At 33.0% G+C, this 6054-nt stretch overlaps 1 long non-coding RNA gene across 1 annotated transcript; it reads left to right on the forward strand.

The window, feature by feature from the left end:
• Positions 1 to 4964: 4964 nt before the first annotated feature.
• On the forward strand, positions 4965 to 5839 carry LOC128856492 (uncharacterized). The gene is made up of 5 exons (XR_008453841.1): positions 4965 to 5032; positions 5092 to 5184; positions 5235 to 5302; positions 5359 to 5665; positions 5722 to 5839. It is a non-coding gene; the product is annotated as an uncharacterized LOC128856492 (long non-coding RNA).
• Positions 5840 to 6054: the final 215 nt, after the last annotated feature.

Genomic DNA, 6054 nt, shown 5'->3' on the forward strand with positions numbered 1-6054 from the left:
TTTGTAGGAAACACAAATGCAGTGGGATAACTCTAACACATAACAACACTAACATCAAATGTGAAACACAGTTAAAAATACTAGGTTTAATCTTTGACTCTAAGTACAACTTCAACTCACATTGTAAATACATTAGAAGTTCTTTAATGACTAGGCTAAGCATTGTAAAATATATTTCATCTAAGCAATCACATATTCATCCGAATACACTCATCAATGTTGTCAGAGCTCTGCTTCTTTCGAAAATTGATTACGGGCTCCCTATATATGGAAACTGCGCAAAATTTAATATGAAAATGTTGAATGCACCATACCATTGCGCAATACGACGGAGTCTCAGGGCATTTCCAACCTCACCTACCAACACCATTCTTGCTGAATCAGGACTACCCAGCATTCCAAATAGAATTATTGATCTCACGCGCCAACTTTTTGCGAAAGCGGTAGACAACACTAATCCACTACTTCACAAAACTTTCACACGTGCCATACGCAAAACGAAATTACCTAGAATACATTCAGCTATTATGAGGTGCTTAGATTTTGCTACAAAAAACAACATTTTATCCAACATAAAGTTGAAAACTATAAAAAGCCATCCACCTTGGAAGATCAATGACATACTTCCTCCCAACAAACTGTTGATGTTATCTAAACAAAATACCCCTAACGAATTTTTCAACAAACCTTTACTGAACTAAAATCCAAATACCTAAGTAATGGCTGGAAGTTACTGTTCACGGACGGCTCCAAGTCTGCAGAATCTATCTCGTTTGCAGTTGTTACTGACACTGGCGAATTAATCTGTAACTGTCTTCTTCCTACAATGTGTTCTATCTTTACCGCTGAAGCGTCTGCAATTCTAAATGCAATCCACTACGCTAGGGAAACTAAAGGAAAATTTCTAATATGCACGGATAGTAAATCATGTTTGTCAGCAATAACGTCTCCGTCCAACCACAATCCAATAATTGAATCAATTAGAGACATGGTCACCGGTGTTCCTCGAAAAATTAAGCTTACTTGGATTCCGGGTCACGCTGGAATAAAAGGAAACTACTATGCAGACGCTGCTGCAAAAAATGTTATAAGGACACCTACTTTAGTCTACGAGATTCTAACCAAATCCGACATACTCAACCTAGTCAAACATATAAGGTACCAAGAAGATGCAAGCGATTGGAAGACATACAAACACCATTACACAGAAATTAATGAAGACAAAAAGCGAATTACTTATACATCATCTTTACCCACAAGTGCCTTGAGGGCATTTACCAGATTAAGAATTGGACACACTATCATAACACATGCCCACTTACTGTCAGGCGATAGTTCTTCCAAATGTCCTTTTTGTAACCACACCGTCACTATCAAACATTTACTTACTCTCTGCCCGATCCTGCACAATTCGTAAGTCAGCTATGACAACGTTGATATTATAAAACTGCTTAAAACACCCTCGGATAAAAATATAATGGCAATATATAACTTCTTGAAAAACAATGACTTGTTAAAATATATTTAAGATACTAACACTTGCACTAACACTTAGCAAATAGTTTTTACTCATATGTAACTTTAATTAAAGTGGCGGCTGAAGGCCTCGTTGCCAGTGCTGCGTTTTGATATTTATGTAATAAAATTAGTTTTGTTATATAAATTTAATAAAATAAAAAATAAAAAAAAAAAAAAAATATTTTTAGAATACTATACTTTAAAAACAGCAAAAAAAAAAATCCATTTTTTTGAAAGTTCTGACTACCCCTATCCTTTTAAGCAAAACCGCTTGTATTCTTCTTAGCTAATGCGGCAGTAATGGCCTCAGCGATTTTGGGCGACTTCAACGAAGCAAGTCAATTTGGAACACTAAGCGTAGCTAAGTAGCTCCCCACTTAGTCTTCCCAAGGCAGAGGGTGCCTTCATTAACCTCTGTGGATTTAAAATCGACACTGGAATCATATGCGTCGATTCTTATTTCTTTCAGAAATTTAGCGTCCTCTTATTTTCTGTTAATTACTGGTCGATGGTGCAGGTTGGCTGAAAGGTAAATAAGTAAAATTAAGAGCATGTGAATTTTTTTAATAAATGTGGGTTTAACTATTCAATATGATTCCCTCAACTTAAATGCATTAATTCCATTGAACCCCCAAGATTATTTTGCCGCCTCTGTAATGATTTTTCGAAAGCTCTGCTCAGCTACCGTTCCATAGCTTTTCATTGAATTGCTAATGCATGAGGCACTAATTCTCCAAACAGTTTCTCTCTCTATGTAGATAATACTTCTTGTAAAATATATAAATACTAGCGGACCCTCTGCCTGCTTCGCTAGGCATATCAAAATTAGAAATGAATAATGAACACTCGATTTAGATTCACTCTATGTGTATTTATTCTTTTTTTACAATATAAAATTAATGTTAATTTTAAATTAAAACTAACGCAAAGCCTTTTCGTAAACTACATTTTATGTTTTGCCCTGAGTTGTGGTATAAATAAACAGAACTGATGGCTTTCCTACACGTGAACATGATACATATAATTGTCCGTGGGAGAAGCATGGATATTCTAAGTCAATTCCGCATAATTCCAGCGATTGTCCTTGTGCTTTGTTTATTGTCATTGCAAATGCAAGACGTATTGGAAATTGCAATCTTCTGAAGTCAAAAGCTAAATCTGGTGGAATCGGCGGAATACGCGGAAACAATACGTCTTCACCTTTGAATTTTCCTTTTAAAATTGTTGCTTCAATAAGATTATTAATGACCTTTTTGACTGCTAATCTGCTAAGTAAAATAATTGGTGCACCAACTTTCAATTGTAAGCGATGAGCCGGCAGTCCAGGTAAATCCAAGGAATTTAAAAATTCTGTTGGATAATTTACAGCGTCATCTTGGTTTATAACTGTATCAATTGATTTAAATGTTACAATCTCACCAGGCACATCATTTAAAATATTCGCATTCAATTGACCAACATCCTTATTTTTCGCAGCCAGTATTGCTCTTCCAGCTAACCAATTGTGATTTTGATAATTTTGCGTAATATTTGGAAAAACACTTGAAACTAATTCTTGTTTTGTGTGTGAGAAATTACAAAAATTAATAGGAATTTTCCATTTCCTATCTTCAGAAGTTGTTTTGAAAACTCGTCAGCCGATGCATAATTTTGCAAATAAACTCGCAGATTTGTTTTCAAAGTCAAAGTTTTTACGTGCCTCCTTTAATGGGATGTCTTTAAACATGCTTTTAATTCACCTGCTGGTGTTGAACGGGGAATTACTGGCAAAGTTTGACGAAAATCACCAGACAATAATATTAAAGCACCACCAAATATTTCTTGATTATTACGTAAATCTTTCAAAGTTCTATCCAATGCTTCCATTGATTTTTTATGTGCCATTGTACATTCTTCCCACACAATTAATTTGCATTGTTCCAAAACTCTTCCCATTCCAGTAAGTAATATAATTTTCTTTTTTCTATTTTTGAAATTAAATTTCTAATTCTTTTGGCCGCATAAGTTGATTTCCAATAAGTTAAAACAAAATAATTGAAAAGTAATGAATTTAATCAAAAAAACATGAAAAACTTACAATGTGCATTACAATCGGTAACAACAACAACGAAACCACCGTTTTTTTATTTTCACTGATTATTAAAATTTTACGCACAATATATTTTATTTTTATAAATTTTTTCCCAACTATTTTAGTTGTTAAATGAAAATGTGTTTCAGGTACTTTTTAATTTTGCAACTATTCTTTGGCTTTGAAACTGCTTACACTCACAAAATAATCCAACTCTTTTAAACACACATACAAATATAATTATTTATTTTGGGTTTTCCACTCGTCAAAGCAGCACATAAGGTTGCATTATTTAATTATTACCTAATACAAACTGGTTCTCTTTTAACAATGATAATATTACTATGTGAAATCAAGTAAATATGCATTTTTTTATTATATCCTGAGCATTTATCTTCAGCGCTATACCAATGCTCGATCACTTGGAGCATGAAATTTACAGAAGTATTGTAACAGAAATCCCTGAGAGCGCTATTCTAGTTATACCTGCTTTTAGGCATTTATCTCGTAAACGTACGTTTGCCCATATAAAATTGTCTACCTAAATGCATGAAAAAATTATATATTAGCATAACTTTTTCGAGTATATATACATACAGGAGGATTTATTTTTTACATTTTGCTGGTCGGCTTTCGCGTTTTCTTTTCTTGGTTTCAGACTTTCACCACAAAAAAATTACGCAAACCCATGAACAAAGTTATACTAATAGAAACCTGATCTTTATACTCGAGCTACCATCAAATTAACACATTTTATTTTTTAAAAGAACATTTATGGCGACTGTCCATACATATTGATGGATTTCAAAAAATGTATGGATTCAACCGCTGAATAATTTCGTATATTTTGAATCCATCTAAACTTTTACATTTGCGCATTTATAATATATATATGTATGTATTAAACATTTAATTTAAGTAAGCGTTTCAATATTTGTCCAACAACTTTGAGCTTCGAAAAATACAGGCTTATGGTTATTAATGGAATCAAATATATTTAACGAATTTTTATTTTATCTAAATCATAAAACGTTCAAATGAAGCTCAAAATATTTTTCCAGTTAAAAAAAAAGCAATGTGCTTTGATGCCGTGTCAGGCATGCATAAAAAGGAAAAAAAAAGAGAGGACAACTATTGCGTTACGAATAATACAGTCGCATACGTCACTCGACATCGAAACAATGTTATTCAGGTCCATGATTCAATTACACAAGGTTAAGTAAGTAAGCAGCTTTCTCGCTCCCTCTTGACAAATCGGCTCCTTTATTTGAAAACATGTTGCTTCTTTACAAATATTCCTACATTTTTTACGAAAAAACTTTTAAATTGTAGTAAAAATTAAACTTTTGGTGCAAATTATGCGGTCGGCAACATCGTTTTCACTTTGACGTTTTGCCTTGTTATTATTCGTTGAAAATCATTTATCTGCTTGTAAACGTTCAAGTAAGTATAATAATAAAAGCTAATTATTTTGTAAATTAATGGCATTTTTCACTATTTAGGTCGATTATGTCTTACATATGGTGGTAGTCGATTATTTGGAGTCGCCTTTCTGCTGCCGAAAACTACCGGTTGGTGAATTTTCATACAAGGAGGTCCAGATCAGACATTTGTATAAATTCTTTTTAAACTTTTTCATTCATAGGTTTTTAGAACAGCGTTTTTGCAAATATAATAGTGACCACCTTACATACAATACATCAACTACAGTTAGTAAGTTCTGTTAGAATATTTGATAATAAATTGGTTTTAAAAGTTTTTATTTGTAGGACTTCACAGACGAGCAAGTGCAGCGGAAGATGTGTGTTGAAGAGCTGGTTTTTAGAAACGAAGGCAAGTATGCGCGTATTTCTACCATTTCATAGATGACATTGATCGTGCTGTGTATGATGGTGTAAATACCTAGTAAGTGTTTGACATGTGACGGTCATTATGTGCCTAGTTCTGCTACCACTGAAATCAATTTGGCTTCCGAACTGGCTCTTCAAGCTACCTGGTCAGAACAATATGCTGTACGTAAATGCATACGCAACACCTACACGAGCAAGTCCTCGCGCTTTACGTCTACATTTACATGTAAGTTGTAGTGATATATTTATGAATTAACAATTTTTAAGATTTTTGGTTTACAGGTTTTTGATTTCTGCCCGAATCATCGCAATTACTAAAAGTGGATTATATTATCAATATAGAAATTTTTCGATTTATTAGTTTTAGACTATATGAATATATTTTCCTAACTATACTAATAAAATATTAAGGTAGACACATTTTAAACAATAAACTAATAAATTTGTAATTTTTTCAATTTTAACTCTTCTAACTCCAATGTTTTTCTTACGTGGAGGAATGATCGATTGAACTTCTGCTTTCGCAATGTCTTTACGGTAACAAATGGACATACATATATTGTTATGCTCGAAATACGAAATTAAATTTTCTGTTTTATCTCATTCCTGTCGATA

Source organism: Anastrepha ludens, chromosome 2, assembly GCF_028408465.1.
Source record: "Anastrepha ludens isolate Willacy chromosome 2, idAnaLude1.1, whole genome shotgun sequence".
Lineage (NCBI taxonomy): Eukaryota > Metazoa > Arthropoda > Insecta > Diptera > Tephritidae > Anastrepha > Anastrepha ludens.